Here is an 18,458-nt window from a genome sequence, read left to right on the forward strand (position 1 = left end):
TCATGTTCAGCTGCTGTCAACCAGCACCCCCAGGTCCCTCTCTGCCTGGCTGCTCTCAGCCACTCTGACCCCAGCCTGCAGCACTGCCTGGGGTTGCTGTGGCCAATGTGTAGAACCTGGCACTTGGATGTGTTAAATCTCGTGCCCTTGGACTCTGCCCATCTCTCCAGCTTGGTGTGGTCCTTCGGCCTTCCTGACATTGCTGACATTCCCAAAGCAGAAGCTGTGGTAGTTTTAGGCTATGCCTTTAAAATTTAGCTGCAGATTTTGAGCAGTAAAGTAGAAAAATATAAACAAATCACTACTGGGTGTAAAAAGGCAAACAAAAGATTGTCCTAAACAAATTCATTGGATAAATGTCTGGGATAAGAGAAGCTGTATCATAGCAATTCTTCACATTTCCATTTCCCACTCCTTTTATCTTCTCTTCTTGGTTGTTTTGCATCAGTTAGAAGATAACATGCTTCTGGCTGACCTTGGGATAGGTCTAACCCACTGCTTTCTCTCAATTCCTTGAGGAAGCTGAGGTTGCTTAGCCTGGAGAAGAGGAGGCTCAGGGGTGACCTTCTTGCTCTCTCCAACTCCCTGAAGGGAGGTTGTAGCCAGGTGGGGGTTGGTCTCTTCTCCCAGACAATCAGCAGCAGAACAAGAGGACACAGTCTCGAGCTGTGCCAGGGAAGGTTTAATCTGGATATTAAGAAGAAATACTTCACAGAAGGAGAGATTGGCCATTGGGATGTGCTGCCCAGGGAGGTGGTGGAGTCACCATCCCTGGAGGTGTTTAGGAAGAGACTGGATGGGGAGCTTGGTGCCATGGTTGATCAGATGGTGTTGGGTGATAGGCTGGACTCAATCTCCAAGGTCTTTTCCAACCTGGTTAATTCCATTCTAAAGTTACTGCTGGGGGGAAACTTCAACCCAGCACAGAGGCAAAGGGCTGGATCATGAGGGCAGCAGAGGTGGCTCTGGTTGTGCGTAGGCTGGAAGGCTCTGCCAGTCCCTCTGTGACCCAGGACAGCTCACCTCAGCAGGATTAGCAAAAGCTGTGCCATGAACTCAGCTCTGTGTGGGAGCTCAGCCATGGGAGGTGATTCCCAGCTCCCCTGCAAAGCTCTTCTCGCTTTACTTCATTGGTGTAATGGGGGAAAGATATTTCCCTTCTGGCTCATCTGAGACAAGGGACTCTTACTGGGCCTGTGCCATCAGCACCAGAACTGGGCCACCGCTGTGTCCATAAGGACTGAACTAAATTACAATCATGCTAATGAACACGAAATGACTTCAACTCTTACAGGGGGATGCAGGCGTAGGAGAACTCCATTTCAGAGAAGGGAGCCTGGGGAGCTGGAGCACACAGTGTGCTAGGAAGGATGATCTTTGCAAACCAAGGGGTGAGCCATACTGCAGGAGAAAGTAGGACAGACACACAGCTGCTGTCAGGCAGCCCAGACCCCTGCAAGGGGAAGGGGCTACACTGCTTTGCGCCAACCTGCTCCCATCCTCAAGGATGTTTTTATGTGGAAAGAGACCTTCAAGACCCATCTGGATGTGTCCCTGTGTGACCTGCCCTAGGTGGTCCTGCACTGGCAGTGGGATTTGACTGAGTGATCTCCAGAAGGTCCCTTCCAGTCCCTACCATTCTGTGATTGTAAGAAATGGGGTGACCAAGGAGCTGCAAGCAAGGCAGAAAGGGGAAATGGCGGGAAGGCTGGAAAGAGCACAAGGTTTTCTGGCAGGCAGGAGGAGCAGAAGTTGAAGCAAGCACATGTCTGGCTGAGGGGGGGAGGCTTTCAGGGAGACAGCAAGGGCAGCTGAATGAGTGACTGCTCCCAGAGGCATCGGGAAGGCTTTTAGAAATACATCATGGGGACACAAAAGGCAAGAGAGAAAGTAGCTCCATCAATAAATAAGGAGGAAGATTAAATTAATGGGGACTCTGAAATGGCTGAGCTGCTCAACTCCCTTTTTAAAAAGTAGTCATTAACAAGAAAAATAAGGGGAAGAGGTACAGAAAGGACAATTACCTAGGGGCTCCCATTGTGGGAGCTCAGAGAGATGTGGCACCCCAAGATCCTGCCTTCAGCTACAGCTCAGAGAGCAGCCATGCCACCACGACTGCCACAGCCCAGCTCTGCTCTCAGCAGATGGCTCAGGTCATCTCTTTAACAGAGAAAAAGCCTCCAAGCCAATGAATACTCCAGAGGAGGTGAGAGACAGCTGCAATGAGAGTCTCTAAACCACAGTCCCAGATAGTTGAGTCAAGAAGTGTCACCTGCTCTGTGCCCTCCTGGAGCTGCTAGCAGACACTTGTGCTGATGGAGAGGTTGTGCATGTTCTGCATGGACATCTGTGCATCACACCACATCCATGGCAGTGCCTGGCAGGAGAAGGGAGTTGAGACCTTCTTGCTCAAGGAGCTTGTAGCAAGGTGGGGGTTGGTCTCTGCCACCAAGGAACAAGTGACAGGACAAGAGGAAGCTGGAAAGCAGCCCTGAGGAGAGAGACTTGGGGGTGCTGGTGGAGGAGAAGCTCAACAGGAGCTCTCAGTGTGCACTTGCAGCCCACAAAGCCAATCAGATCCTGGGCTGCATCAGAAGTGTGGCCAGCAGGTCGAGGGAGGTGATCCTCCCCCTCTGCTCAGCTCTGGTGAGACCCCACCTGGAGTACTGTGTCCAGTTCTGGAGCTCCTATTACAAGAGGGATGTGGAGGTGCTGGAAGGTGTCCAGAGAAGGGCCACAAGGATGATCAGAGGGCTGGAGCTCCTCTCCTATCAGGACAGACTGAAGGAGTTGGGGCTGTTCAGTCTGCAGAAGAGAAGGCTCCCAGGTGACCTCATTGTGGCCTTCCAGTATCTGAAGGGGGCTACAGGAAGGCTGGGGAAGGACTTCTGAGGATCTCAGGTAGTGATAGGACTAGGGGGAATGGAATGAAGCTGGAGGTGGGGAGATTCAGGCTGGAGGTGAGGAGGAAGTTCTTCCCCATGAGAGTGGTGAAGCCCTGGAATGGGTTGTCCAGGGAGGTGGTTGAGGCCCCAGCCCTGGAGGTGTTTAAGCCCAGGCTGGATGAGGCTCTGGGCAGCCTGACCTAGTGTGGGCTGTCCCTGCCCATGGCAGGGGGGTTGGAACTAGCTGATCCTTGTGGTCCCTTCCAACCCTGAATGATACTGTGATACTATGATACTATGAAGTTGTGCCAGGGGAGGTTTAGGTTGGACATTAGGAATAATTTCTTTTCCCAAAGGGTTGCCAAGCCCTGGACAAACTGCACAGGGCAGTGGTGGAGTCTCCATCCCTGGAGGGGTTGAAAAGCGGTGTAGATGTGGTGCTGAGGGACACTGTTTAGTGGTGACCTGGAAGGGCTGGGTTGATGCTTGGACTCAGTGACCTTAAAGGTCTTTTCCAACCTAAACAATCCTGTGACTCCATGACTGCTGGCCACAGAGCCCAGGCTCAGTGTGGATGGACACCCAGCTCAGTGGCATTGTGTGTCAAGAAGAGATGTTGTCAATGAGCAAACTTACACCCATGGAATTTGTAGAGCAGGAAAACACAAATGGAGATGACCTTTGAAGCAGTTCTGTGATTCTATGACCACTGCCAGGCACAAGGTCAGACCCTCACTGGGGTCTTCTCTCTCACATCCCCTCCTTCAGGCTCCCCACCTCTGTGACACATGTTGCCCATCTGACCAATGCACACAGCCTATGGAGACAACCCCAGTAAGGGTGGAGGAGATCTGTCCTCTGAGCTCCAGCTCCCAAGTTTGGTACCTGTAGTTAATTAGTGGGAAGAGTCCTTTCTCCATGCCCTTGCTCCCCATCTGCAGGGTGGTGATAACAGCTCTTCTCTCCCCTCTTGGGTTTATCTGCTTGGTTTTACTTATCTGCAGCCTGGGTTGCATCTTGTGCTGTATTTATATAGCACCTAGTGCCATGAGATCTTGATCTTGCCTGGCACATGCAGTGAGCTCAATTCAGGTGACATGTAGTGAGGATGAAATAAAAAAGCCCTGGCCAAAGTCAGAGCATTCCCTTGCAGACACAGTTCATAGATATTGCTTGAAACACTTCTTTACAAGGGCTTGGAGTGATAGGACAAGAGGCAATGGATTGAAGCTTGAGGAAGGCAGATTTAGACTGCAGATTAGGAACAAATAGTTTCCAGTGAGGCTGGCGAGACGCTGGACAAGCTGCCCAGGAAGGCCATGGATGCCCCCTCCCTGGAGATGTTCAAGGAGAGGTTGGTTGAGGCCTTGAGCAAGCTGGGCTGGTGGGAGATGTCCCTGGCCATGGCAGGGTGTTGGAACTGGATGATTTTTAAAGCCTCTTCCAACCCAAACCATTCTGTTGAGACACTTGAACGTGTCCAGAGAAGGACAACAAGGCTGGGGAGAGGCCTTGAACACAGCCCTGTGAGGAGAGGCTGAGGGAGCTGGGGTTGCTTAGCCTGGAGAAGAGGAGGCTCAGGGGAGACCTTCTTGCTCTCTCCAACTACCTGAAGGGAGGTTGTAGCCAGGAGGGGGCTGGTCTCTTCTCCCAGGCAACCAGCACCAGAACAAGAGGACACAGTCTCAAGCTGCACCAGGGGAGGTTTAGGCTGGATGTTAGGAAGAAATTCTTCCCAGAAAGAGGGATTGGCCGCTGGGATGTGCTGCCCAGGGAGGTGGTGGAGTCCCCATCCCTGGAGGTGTTCAAGAGGGGATTGGATGTGGCATTTGGTGCCATGGTTTAGTCATGAGGTCTGTGGTGACAGGTTGGACTGGATGGTCTTTGAGGTCTCTTCCAACCTTGGTGATTCTGTGACTCTGTGAAACTTGGGTCTGCAGAGCATTTCATGACTCTTACATTGCATTTTAAACCACAGGAATGAAACAGAGTGGAATGAGTCGGGAGGGGTTTCGGTTTGGGGTTGGTTATTTTTTTTATGTAGGAAGGGAAAGTTTATGATAAAAAGATGAATTTATAGTGTCTAGTTCTGACAGGAATATTTACAAGGATTTTAAAAACCCAGAAAGCTTCCTTAATGCTGTCATAATGAAGGTTCCCTAAGGGATCTAAAGTATGCAGTAGGCAAATTCAGGTCAGATAAAGCTGCTGTTAATGATGCAGCTCCTTCAAGTTTCCCCATGTAACAAAATGGAGCTTAAACTTCACTCATTTCCTTCCCCCCCCCCTTTTCTTTTTATTCAGAAAGAAAGGGATTGGTTTGAGAACAGCAAAGACAAACTGCTTGGACTGCATGGAAAATTACAGAGGTCTCCTGAAGGTGAAAGAGCGACCAAAAAGACCTGGGCCACCACCACATATAAATAAGTCATGTTGGCCTGTTTTGAAAACAAACAGTGTGGGGCTGGTTAAGGAATGATACTGGCCAGCCTGATTCCACTCAGGCTCTGTGTTTGCTAGGGACAAGTAGAAAATAGACTTTTCCCTTTATAAAACCCTTCTTTGTTACTCCAGCTCTTACGTGTGAAGCGTGGCCATCCCCTCCCTCTCTCTCACCCAGAGGTCCAGATAGGACAACCCTGTAGCTACAAGGTAGTTATAGACATGGGGGACTGGTCTAGTGGAGAGAGAATAGAGAGGTTTCCATGGTGTTTGGGGTGAATCTGAGCTTCATTTCCTTCCCTGTGTGATAGGGTTGGTGACATCAACCCAATCTTCTGAGAGCCAAGTGCTGTTTCAGAGGTTCTTTTCCCCATACAATCACCAATTATAGAATCATAGAATTGTCAGGGTTGGAAGGGACCTCAAGGATCAGCCAGTTCCAACTCCCCTGCCATGGGCAGGGACACCTCACACTGCAGCAGGTTGCTCACAGCCACATCCAGCCTGGCTGCAAAGACCTCCAGGCAGGAGGCTTCCACCACCTCCCTGGGCAACCTGTGCCAGCCTCTCACCACCCTCATGGGGAACAACTTCTTCCTCACATCCAATCTCAATCTACCCATTTCTAGTTTTGTTCCATTCCATCCCCCCCAGTCCTATCACTCCCTGACACCCTCCAAAGTCCCTCCCCAGCTTTCTTGGAGCCCCCTTCAGATACTTTAAGGCCACAATTAGGTCTCCTCATAGCCTTCTCTTCTCCAGACTGAACAGCCCCAACTCTCTCAGTCTGTCCTCATAGCAGAGCAGCTCCAGCCCTCTGCTCATCCTCGTGGCCCTTCTCTGGACACCTTCCAGCACCTCCAGATCCCTCTTGTAACAGGGGTCAAGAACTGGATGCAGTACTCCAGGTGGGGTCTCACCAGAGCAGAGTAGAGGGGGAGAATCACCTCCCTCGACCTGCTGGCCATGCAATCTCTCCACACCATTGAGATCCGACATCCTGTCATGGTCATACCCAAACCCAGTTCTGCTTTCAGCAGGCTTGTCTCACCCTAGCTTTAATGCACACTAAACCTGTTTGCAGCCAAATATTTTGTGAACCTACCCAACAAACCTGAATCTTTTTTTCTCCTATTTTATTTTCTTCTTTTTTTTTTCCTCTTACCCTGAGCAGGCATGAGGGGTACTTTTGTGGTGTCTTCAGTAGCTGTCTACGGTAGCTGCTCTAGAAAGGCTGAGAGGCAGGTGAGGGTTGGTCTCTTTGCCCAGGCAACCAGCACTAGAACAAGAGGACACAGTCTCAAGCTGTCCCAGGGGAACTTCAGGCTTGAGGTAAGGAGAAAGTTCTTTCCAGAAAGAGTAATTGGCCCTTGGGATGTGCTGCCCAGGGAGGTGGTGGAGTCACTGTCCCTGGAGGTGTTCAAAAAAGGCTTGGATGTGCCACTTGGAGCCATGGTTTAGTTGTCAGGAGGTGTTAGGTATTGGGTAATGGGTTGGGCTTGATGATCTCTGAGGTCTTTTCCAACCTGGTTGATTCTGTGATTCTATGACCTGGGGCTGTTTAGCCTCAAGAAGTGAAGACTGAGAGGGGATCTTATTAATGTCTACAAATATTTGAAGGGTGGGTGTCAACAACAAGGGCCCAGGGAAGCACCACCTCAACATGAAAAAGAAACTTCTTCACTGTGAGTCTGCTGGAGTCCTGGAGCAGGCTGCCCAGAGAGGTTGTGGAACCTCCTTCTCTGGAGACATTCAAGCCCCATCTGGATGTGTTCCTGTGTGACTTGCCTTAGGTGATCCTGCTCTGGCAGGGGGGTTGAACTGGATGATCTCTAGAGGTCCCTCCATCACTTCTGTGATTCTAGGATAACTTCTGGGCAGCTCTCCTCAACTCTGTGTTTTATGTTTCAAGTAGCTCAGCAGAGTGGCTGGAAACCTAATGGGAAACTTTGTGATCCATCAAGCTGATGATGTAGGCTCCATCAACTCCCTCCTTCCAGCTAGTGGAGAGTGATTCCCTCTGAGAAACTAGCTCTGAAAAAGCCACTTCTTGGGCTCTTACTTTGTTTCAGTGGCACACAAAACTACCATCCCCTTGTTCAGATGGGTGCTTGGCAAGAGGGGACGAGGACTGGACATCCCATATTGCTTGTCACAGCACAAAGCAGAGCTCTCTGCACTTGAGAACAGACTGCTAGAGGAGCCAGGGCAGAAATGTCAGCCTCTATCAGTGAATCAAAGCATTCAGCTGCGCTCATTCTCCTGTGTTTCTTTCCACTGGGGCAGGCCCAGCCAAGCCAGTGTTAATCAGCTGAGAGAACTGCAAATGTTTTGAAAGGCTGTGGATTAGGGCAAGTCCATGATTTGGGCAGACATGAATTATTGTGTGTGGAGATATAAATAAATATTGTTTCCCAGCTCAGCTTCTGGCTCCTGGCCAGCATGCCACAAATTCATCAAGAGAGAGGAAAAAAAATGAATGGGTTACTGTGTTAACAAGTGCCTGACAGACTGCAAATGGCCCTGGGTTGTGGGTAGAGGCGGGGGGCGCAGCCTTTACTTGACCAGCTCCCCTTGTTTGCCAGGATTAACCCTTAGAACATGGCAGAACTGAGTGGGGCCAGCCCAAGGAAAATATTGAACCTGATGTGTGCTCCGGTTTGTTGCTTCAGCGGTGCACAGGAGGTGGAAGGTGGGTGTGAGTTACACAGAGCTTTCCTCAACACTCACAGGGGACCTTGAAGATCACCTAGTTCCAACTCCCCTGACATTGGCAAGGACACCTTCCACTATGCCATGTTGGTCTCTTTCTCCCAGGCAAGCAGCACCAGAACAAGAGGACACAGTCTCAAGCTGTGCCAGGGGAAGTTTGGGCTGGAGGTAAGGAGAAAGTTCTTCACTGAGAGAGTTGTTAGCCATTGGAATGTGCTGCCCAGGGAGGTGGTGGAGTCCCCATCCCTGGAGGTGTTCAAGAGGGGATTGGATGTGGCACTTGGAGCCATGGTTTAGTCAGGAGGTCTGTGGTGACAGGTTGGACTTGATGATCTTTGAGGTCTTTTCCAACCTTAGTGATACTGAATACTGAGTACTGGTGGAGTCCCCATCCCTGGAGGTGTTCAAGAGGGGATTGGATGTGGCACTTGGTGCCATGGTGTAGTCATGGGGTCTGTGGTGACAGGTTGGACTTAATGATCTTTGAGGTCTCTTCCAGCCTGATTGATTCTATGATTCTATGTTGCTCACCCAGCCTGGCCTTGAACACCTCCAGGGAGGGGTCATCCATGGCTGGGTTGTGATAAGTCCAGGCCAGAGTGGAATGAAGGAGCGCTGGGTGGAAGAGAGCTCTCAGAACAGCCTACCTTGCTACGTGCAGAGCAGCAGGGACAGCTCTGTGATAGCTAAAAACTTCACTTTCAAAAGCAGTGCTCTGAATTACTGAGGATCTCAGAATGGTTTGTCTGGAGGCTGCCTCTTTCCTCCCTTGCTATTTTTAATAGCCTGTTATGAATCACTTTGATGTGTTCATAAATGTTATCCTTCCTGCGAGCTCTTTGCTATGGTTGTCAACTGCTGAGGCTAATAAGAGCATGGTTAGTTGGTCTGGGATGTGAGCAGCTTCCAGAGATGGTGGTTGGCTTGCAGGATTTGTAGTAACTCTGACTGCCCTAAATGTCCATAAATAAGGAGAATGTGTATTCTGCTTTTCTATAATCAAGACACCCTCAGCCTCTTTTCAGTGGAGGACCTGGTTGGTCTTTCAGGGCTAAACGTTGCTCCAGCTGAATTCAACAGCACCACAACACTCATTTTGGAGGGACAAGGATCTGCTGCAGCAGCCAGGATCCAGAAGAGGCAGCCTTCAAGGAACACAACTTGTCTGGCACATGAGCTCTTTCCTTCCCTGTTTCTGCACAGTCTGCCAACAACTCCATAAGATTCTTCCACAGAGGCTCAAAGCCATTGCTGAAGGTGGCCAGCAGCACTCTGCTCCCTGGAGCAGGCCTGCTCAACCTGCACCCCTACAGTGTCATTCCAACCATGGGCTCTCCCCATCCTGAGGACCTGGTGGGAACAGCCTGCAGGCAGATGAATTGTCCTGACTATGACAATTTTCTCTTGGTATCAGCCTGCTTAGGGCCTTGGATCTGCAGCCTGCAGGTCTCAAACAGCTTGTGGAGCTTGAAGTCAACAGGACACATGTGGTGTTCCTCTAAAAGTGTCTGGGATGCATGTTGTGATGTGAAGATCAGCTGAAAACACAAGCAAGGCATTCCTTTATTTGAGGCATCCAGCATCCCAGGCTGCAGGACACTGGGGAAGATCACAGATTACTGCTAAGAGCTCTTAGAGCTGAGGGCTCTCTCCTGCACCACCTGTTGCCAGCTCTGGTGTGTTTCCTCAAGCTGATTTCTTTTTCATGCACAAGTTAGAAAAATATAAACCATTCCTCCCTTCACAGTGAGGGGGAACACTGGAGTTTCTCACTCATCTCCCACAAGGGACTTGTCTAGCTGAACACCCAGGAGGAGGGAATCCAGACAGCCCTCCCATCTCCCAGACAGGGTGGGCTGTGCACACCAGTGAGGTAGGTGTAAAGCAATGGCTGTGAGGAAGTGCTGCTTCCCAGGGGATCTAGAGCTCAACCAGGCAGCAACTAAGCAGCAAGGATGGGAAGCATAAGGGGAATGAGATGACGAGTGGTTATGACCTCAGTTATGTTCCACACCTGAAAGGCAAGGCCTCCCACCATGCCATGCCCCTGCATCATGCTTGGGCATAGACTCAGAAGGAAAAGTGCCAGCATCTGAGTCACCAGGACCACTTCTTGCAGCACTAGAGGCTTCCCTGAGGGATCAGTCCAAGAAATAACAAGATCAACTTTCGCTCAACTGGCGTGGACAGGTTTTAATGGCTGTGGTTGGTCATTGGCTGTGGTGGTCTTGGGCTGGCTGTTGGGCTCGATGATCTTAGAGGTCTCATCCAACAGAAACAATTCTATGACTCTGTAGGATGGCAGCCCCAGGTGGCAGAGCTAGCTTGGCCACCTGCCAGGCACTGCAAGTCAAGGCATGGACCAAGTGGTGGGGATAAAGCCTGAGCAACCCTTGCCCACAGCATGCCCTGGTTCATCAGTGCCACCATCAGAGTTGTTCAGTCTTGTTGAGAAGTTTACAGGGGCTACATTATTTGATAGGATAGGATAGGATAGGATAGGATAGGATAGGATAGGATAGGATAGGATAGAGTTAACCAGGTTGGAAAAGACCTTCAATATCATCAAGTCCAACCTATCACCCAACACCACCTCATCAACTAAACCATGGCACCAAGTGCCTCATCCAGGCTCTTCCTAAACATCTCCAGGGATGGGGACTCCACCACCTCCCTGGGCAGCACATCCCAATGGCCAATCTCTCTTGCTGGGAAAAACTTCTTCCTAACATCCAGCCTAAACCTCCCCTGGCACAGCTTGAGACTGTGTCCTCTTGTTCTGGTGCTGCTTGCCTGGGAGAAGAGACCAGCCTCTGCCTGTCTACAACCTCCCTTCAGGTAGTTGTAGAGAGCAAGAAGGTCTCCCCTGAGCCTCCTCTTCTCCAGGCTAAGCAACCCCAGCTCCCTCAGCCTCTCCTCACAGGGCTGTGCTCCAGACCCCTCCCCAGCCTCATTGCCCTTCTCTGGACACCTTCCAGCATCTCAACATCTTTCCTAAACTGAGGGGCCCAGAACTGCACCCAGTACCAGGATCTGCTGTCCCTGCACTTGTATTTTCTTTGAGGTGAGGATGAGGTAAGCAGAGGGGCAGAGAGAAGTCCTGGAGTTAGCCAGCACAGCCGTCAGGCAGCTGGGCTTTCTGTAAGAGCATGGCTGCTCCCATACCCACTGGATCACAAAGTCAAACACTGTCCTTTCAGCATGAAAAGGGGGCATGAAAGCTCTGCCTAATCTGACTTTGGGTGCTCTCAGAAGTAGAAAAAGAACAATTAATCAAACCCCTTGATCAATTATATAATCTTTGATTGATTATATAATCAATTGCATAATCTTCTCCCAAGCATCAAGCGATAGGATGAGAGGAAACAGGCTGAAATTGTGCCAGGGGAGGTTTAAATTGGAGATTAGGAAGAATTTCTTTCCTGCAAGAGTGGTCAGGGATTGGAACAGGCTGCCCAGGGAGGTGGTGGAGTCACCATCCTTGGAAGTGTAGACATGGCACTTTGGGACATGGTTTAATGGCCAGGCTGGAATTGGGTTGATGCTTGGACTTGATGATCTTAGAGGTCTTTTCCAACCCAAACACTTCTATGATTCTGTGAACCCCAGCATGCAACTACAGAGCTCAGGAGCATTGTTACTCTCACAGCCAGTCCTTGCCACTTAGGTGTCTGGTGCTGCTATGACAGAAGGAGGGACTTTTTTTTTGCTGAACCCAAGAAGCTCTCTTGCAGCACAACTGTCCAAACAACCTCGTGTGAAGGGCCTTTGTGTGAGGTTCCTTACATGAAAGCTTGAAATAGTACAGGGCAGGGGGAAGTAACACAGAGTGGGGAATTTGCTGGGAAGCTGTGAAGTCTGTGAGACAAATACCAGGAGGTGCTGAGCAAACTGTGCTGATGTTACAGGCACTGGAGCAATGGCAGCCACAGGAGAAGACACATCTTCCACAAACCCAGAAGCATAGAATCAACCAGGTTGGAAATGACCTCAGAGATCATCAGGTCCAACCTATTACCCAATACCTAACACCTCCTGACAACTAAACCATGGCACCAAGTGGCACATCCAAGCCTTTTTTGAACACCTCCAGGGACAGGGACTTCACCATCTCCCTGGGCAGCACATCCCAATGGCCAATTACTCTTTCTGGGAAGAACTTTCTCCTCACCTTGAGCCTGAACTTCCCCTGGGACAGCTTGAGACTGTGTCCTCTTGTTCTGCCACTGGTCACCGGGGAGGCCCAAGTGCAAGGCAGTGCAAGGCTGCCAGTCACAGCTGTCACTCAGAGTGTTGAGGAGCTCACTATTGTCACCTGAATGAAGCAGGCATTCAATTAGAGATGAGAGAGGGTTAGCAGTGGATCTGCTTCAACTTCCACTGAAGTCAGTGGGAGCACACCTTGAGCACTGTGTGCAGTTCTGGGCCCTTCAGTTTAGAAAAGATGTTGAGTTGCTGGAAGGTGTCCAGAGAAGGGCAACAAAGCTGGGGAGGGGTCTGGAGCACAGCCCTGCGAGGAGAGGCTGAGGGAGCTGGGGTTGCTTAGCCTGGAGAAGAGGAGGCTCAGGGGAGACCTTCTTGCTCTCTACAACTACCTGAAGGGAGGTTGTAGCCAGGTGGGGGTTGGTCTCTTCTCCCAGGCAATCAGCACCAGAACAAGAGGACACAGTCTCAAGCTGTGCCAGGGGAGGTTTAGGCTGGAGGTGAGGAAGAAATTCTTCACAGAGAGACTGGCCATTGGAATGTGCTGCCCAGGGAGGTGGTGGAGTCAGCATCAAGGGAATTGTTTAAGAAGAGCCTGCATGAGGCACTTGGTGCCATGGTTTAGCTGATTAGATGATGTTGGGTGATAGGTTGGACTTGATGATCTCCAAGGTCTTTTCCAACCTGGTTAATTCCCTTCCCTTCCCTTCCCTTCCCTTCCCTTCCCTTCCCTTCCCTTCCCTTCCCTTCCCTTCCCTTCCCTTCCCTTCCCTTCCCTTCCCTTCCCTTCCCTTCCCTTCCCTTCCCTTCCCTTCCCTTCCCTTCCCTTCCCTTCCCTTCCCTTCCCTTCCCTTCCCTTCCCTTCCCTTCCCTTCCCTTCCCTTCCCTTCCCTTCCCTTCCTTTATTGACTGATTTCAGTAAGAGCTGGTTCAGGGCTCAGGCTTCAAGATGAAGCATATGGATGTGCAGAAACATGACCAGTTCTCTGAAGTTCAGCTGGATTGTCTGAAAGTCCAGAACCCACAAATGACATCTAATTATAAAGCAGAATTTGTTAATACCTGGGCCTGGTGGTGCTGCTTTGCCACACCCTGGGTTGGGCAATAATTCAGACAGTGCAAACTTGGGGCAGATGCCTGCAGAACTTACACTGGTGAGATGGTTTAGAGTGCCTTAGGGAACCTTAGGACTAGCACAGTCTTCCACCACTGGGTAAAGAGAAAGAGCAGACACCAGTAGGCACAGGGACAGAGTTCCCAGTCACTGTCATGTTGCAGATCAGTTCTCAAAGCCATGTTCCTCTTGTGGTGGCCATCTAAGTGCCCAACCCTCCAAGCCCCCAGCAAAGCACACTGAGTAGAGTGGCAACCAGCCTGGATTAAAACTGCATCCAAGAAGCAGCAGAAGATAAGTTCTGCACTGAGACATAGGGGACACAACCTGTTTGCTCCCTCTTCATTCCATTTTGGAGAAAGAGGATGAAAAATACTCAGGAAAAAAGATGATTTGTAAGAGGGCTTCTATGAAAGGGACCAGAAGAAACCAGCCACAGCTATGTCAGTGCAAGCAGAAATGGAGGAGCAGTGCCGTGCTTGGACTCAGCAAGAGACCAGCAGGGAGATGCCTGCTGAAGGTTAATGGGGACTGGTGGAGTTACTCAGTCCAAAATCCACATCCAAGAAACAGAGGCAAAGGCACCACAGTGAGGACAGTGAAGAGTGAGACTTCTTCCAGGAGCTGGTGCCCAGAGAGACTGAACTTGGACTGTTTGAGCATCATTTAAAAAGAGGAGGAAGCTGAAGCTGTTTCCTGGAGCTTGGCACAGGGGGTTTCATCACACTCAGCCCCCACGGAGGGCTGGGAGGCAGGGACTGAGCAGATGGGTGCTGCCTTCCCTGTCACATCTCTCAGAGCAAGAACTGCTGGGGCTGAGCGCTGCCTCCCTCAGCAGAAATGCCTCCAAGGGAGAAAGCTGAGTCAATAGAGGAGTCCTGCCAGCAGAGGTGCTGCAGGGGGGGGAGGTTAAATCTAACCAAAGCAGAGAGGTGGACAGGGTGATGAGCTGATAGGGACAGCAAATCATGGCCTTAAGGTGAGCAGAAGAGAGTGATGGAGCAGAGGGAGGAGAGGCAGAAAAAGCCATCTTTGTTGCAGTGGTGCCCAGTGACAGGACAAGTGATAATGGGCACAAACTGGAAGTTCCATCTGAGTATCAGGAGACAATTTTTTGGTGAGAGGGTGCTGGAGCCTTGGAGCAGGCTGCCCAGAGAGGTTGTGGAGTCTTGTTCTCTGGAGAGATTCCAAAGCCACTTGGACACTGCGATCCTGGGCAAGCTGCTGTGGGTGATCCTGCTTTAGTTAGGGGGGGAGTTGGATCTCCAGAGGTGCCTTCCATGCTGAGATCCTGTGATCCTACAGGTCCTACAGCATGCACATATTGCTGCCACTGAGAGCTAGTGGTTGGCAGAAGCAGTGAGCTGCTGGCTGTGGTGGGGCCCGTGGAGCTTGGAGCCTTCTGATGCCTGGAGCCCCTCTGAGCAGTCTTGCTGCTGGGGGTGGTTTGCCCCTCTTGAGCTGTAGCAAAAGGAGTTACCAGTGGGTTAGCAAAACACAACGTTGCATCTAGTGCTGAGAAGCTGTGAGCCTGAGCACTGCTGGGCTTTGTGCAGCTAATGGCCATGCCTGTGGAGAAGACTCTGCAGGCTGCTGCTGGCCTTTCCTGGCCCTTGGGCTGAGAAGCACTTCCACAAAACAGTTAATGTGTGTGCACCAAGCACTTCCTGAGCAGTTGCTGAGCATAGGAGATCAGTTATGCAAGCTGTTTCTTCAGTTTTAATCTGATTTCCTCCCTCTGCTCTTAATAAATCTTATTTTTATTAGATCTTTTGAGTCCTAGGCAGCTTGGGAATTTGACATAGATTTTCCAGGAAAAGAAAGACCTCTGAAAGGAGGCATGGAAAAAAAAATAGAAGGAGGCTCTGGAGATATTAGGGCAGCAGTTCTCAGCTGAAAGAGCACAGGACACAGGTCCTTTTCTTCAGAATGTCATTTTCAGGGCAAAGGGCTGCTGGAAATAGTTATTGTTGACTCTGGCTGGGAACTTTAAGGGATAAGAGGTATTGCTCCTTGTCAGGAACAGCAATATCAGGCTGAGTTAAAAAGAGGTGGCTGATGTGGTGGGGGACTGCAGTGGGTTATTGTAGCTCCTTTGTGAATCTGCATGGTTGGTTTCTGCTGCCTTAAGGCAGGTCTTGCCATTTTTGAGGGGTGATTCTCCTCATGCTGCCCTTGGTATGGTTCATCCTGGTGTTTATTTCCTTCATGACTGCATCAGATTTGACACTAACTCCAAATCTGCCTGCAGCTGAATTTACACCAGGCACTCAGCAAAGCTCTACCTAAGGAAAGGCTGGCAGCTTTGAAGTAAGCTATTGTAGCTCATAGTCCACTGCAGGTGGTGAGCAAGCAACACAGGGCTTGCAAAAAAATGGCATGGCACAAGGTCAGAGCAAGGCCACTGTGACAGCTGTGAGGAAGCAGAACTTTCTAGCTTCTGCTGATTTCCTATGGTGTATCTGGACTCTGCTTTGGGAAAGAGATCAGATCACCCAGTCCCAACTCCACTGCCATAGGCAAGGATGTCTTCCACTAGACCAGGTCACTCATGGCCTCATCCAACTTGTCCTTGAACACTTCCAGGAAGAAGGCATCCAAGCTATCCCTTGGGCAACCTGCTCCAGTGCTTCACCACCCTCACTGTAAAGAATTTCTGAATCTGCTCTCCATAAGCTTAAAGCCCTTCCCTCTAGTCCTACCACTACAAGTCCTTGTAAAACGTTCCTTCTGGGCTTTCTTGTAGCCCCCTTCAGGTATTGGAAGGCTGCTCTAAGGTCTCCCTGGAGCCTTCTCTTCTCCAGCCTGAACTGTGTTTCTGATATGTTCTAGTGCCCTTCACTTTGAACACAGCAACCCAGCATGGTGGGGGTTGGAAGGGACTCTGGAGATCATTCAGTCTAATCTCCCTCTAAAGCAGGGGCACCCAGAGCAGGTTGCCTAAGATCATAATGTCCAGGTGGGTTTGGAAGCTCTCTAGAGAAGGAGACTTCACAACTTCTCTGGATAGCCTGCCCAGGGCTCCAAAACCCTCAAAATAAACAAGTTTTCCCATTTGGTGAAGGAACAAAGACAGGAACACCAAGACACCATTTCTTCTGTACATCTCAAGCTCTCCTAGGGGAAGTTTAGGCTGGAGGTGAGGAGAAAGTTCTTCCCAGAAAGAGTAATTGGCCATTGGGATGTGCTGCCCAGGGAGGTGGTGGAATCCCCATTCCTGGAGGTGTTCAAAAAAGGATTGGATGTGGCACTTGGAGCCATTGTTTCATTGTCAGGAGGTGTTGGGTATTAGGGAATAGAATAGAATAGAATAGAATAGAATAGAATAGAATAGAATAGAATAGAATAGAATAGAATAGAATAGAATAGAATAGAATAGAATAGAATAGAATAGAATTAACCAGGTTGGAAAAGACCTCGGAGATCAAGTCCAATCTATCACCTAACACCATCTAACCAACTAAACCATGGCACCAGATGCCTATTCCAGTCTCTTCCTAAACACCTCCATTGATGCTGACTCCACCACCTCCCTGGGCAGCACATCGCAATGGCCAATCTCTTTCTGGGAAGAATTTCTTCCTAACATCCAACCTAAACCTCCCCTGGCACAGCTTGAGACTGTGTCCTCTTGTTCTGGTGCTGGCTGCCTGGGAGAAGAGACCAACCCCCACCTGCCTACAACCTCCCTTCAGGGAGTTGGAGAGAGCAAGAAGGTCTCCCCTGAGCCTCCTCTTCTCCAGGCTAAGCAACCCCAGCTCCCTCAGCCTCTCCTCACAGGGCTGTGCTCCAGACCCCTCCCCAGCTTTGTTGCCCTTCTCTGGACATCTTCCAGCAACTCAACATCTTTCCTAAACTGAGGGGTCCAGAACTGGACACAGGACTCAAGGTGTGGCCTAACCAGTGCTGAGTACAGGGGCAGAATGAGTTCCCTGCTCCCGCTGGCCACACTATAGGCTGGACTCGATGATCTCTGAGGCCTTTTCTATCCTGGTTTATTCTATGATTCTATGCTACTGTGCCGCCAGAAAGAAAATACAGCAGGGCTTCAGCTGCCTGGGGCAGAACTGCACCAAGCTGCAGCTTCCCCTGTGGTGTATTACCGACCTAGACAACAGCCACACCTCTGAACTGATCCGTAAAGGTTACCACAAGAGCAGCAGGATGCCATCTTGTTTATTTTGCACTTGGCTTTCTGAGTTGCTGTGGAGGGTTAGAGAGAAAGGCCCAGCCTTCTCCCCCCACAAAGTGCCCCAGTACTGTCCTTTTCTTAAAGGCACAGCCTCAAAGGATCACAGTTGCCTATCTGAAAGCACATCAGGCCTCTGTGGAGCTCCAACATCAATGCCACATTCTACGCAGCAAGGCAAATAGAATATTTTCACAGTCGGTCTTTAAATCATCTCCTGACAACAAATCAATCTCACACGAAGCCCCTGCTGGTGTGATGAGCAAGGGAAGGAGAGCTTTGGAGATTAAAAGTACAGTAATAGTTTGCTGTCTCCACAAATCTGCCCTTTCACGTATCAAACCCTTGCATTCTGAGGCTGAGATCCAATTAAGCCCCACCAATCAGATTTATGGCAGCGCTAACAGGGGAGGGGGATTGTGTGAGGCTGTTAATATCTGCTCCATAATTAACACTAATGGGAGTTGCATGGTTAAACGCCCCTTGCATCACCCTCAAAACAGACCTGGAGGTGCAGTGTTTACTTTCTGAGTAATTGCCCATGGTAGCAATTAGCAACAGAGGGGAGAGATGCTGCAGGAACCTCACTGCCTCACAGTGGGGCTTGACCTCGGAGCCCGGGATAGGAGATGAGTCTTTTCCTGCCACACTCCAACAGGTCCTGTGACACTGGTATGAGCTGTCATGAGCTAGATTGTGGGAGATGAGTGGGGAAGGTGCTAAGAGCTCCCTGTACCCCCTTTTCATAGGATAGAATCTTAGAATCCGTTGGGTGGGAAGGGACCTCTAAGGGTCATCTAGTCCAACCCCGCTGCATGAAGTGGGGACATGCCCAACTAGATCAGGTCACTCAGAGCCCCATGAAGCCTGAGTTTGAATGTCTCCAGGGATGAAAGGCTCCCCTCAGTTTAGG

Source organism: Melanerpes formicivorus, unplaced genomic scaffold (assembly GCF_026170545.1).
Source record: "Melanerpes formicivorus ecotype bairdi unplaced genomic scaffold, bMelFor1.0.p_v2 SCAF_147, whole genome shotgun sequence".
In the NCBI taxonomy this organism is placed as follows: Eukaryota; Metazoa; Chordata; class Aves; order Piciformes; family Picidae; genus Melanerpes; species Melanerpes formicivorus.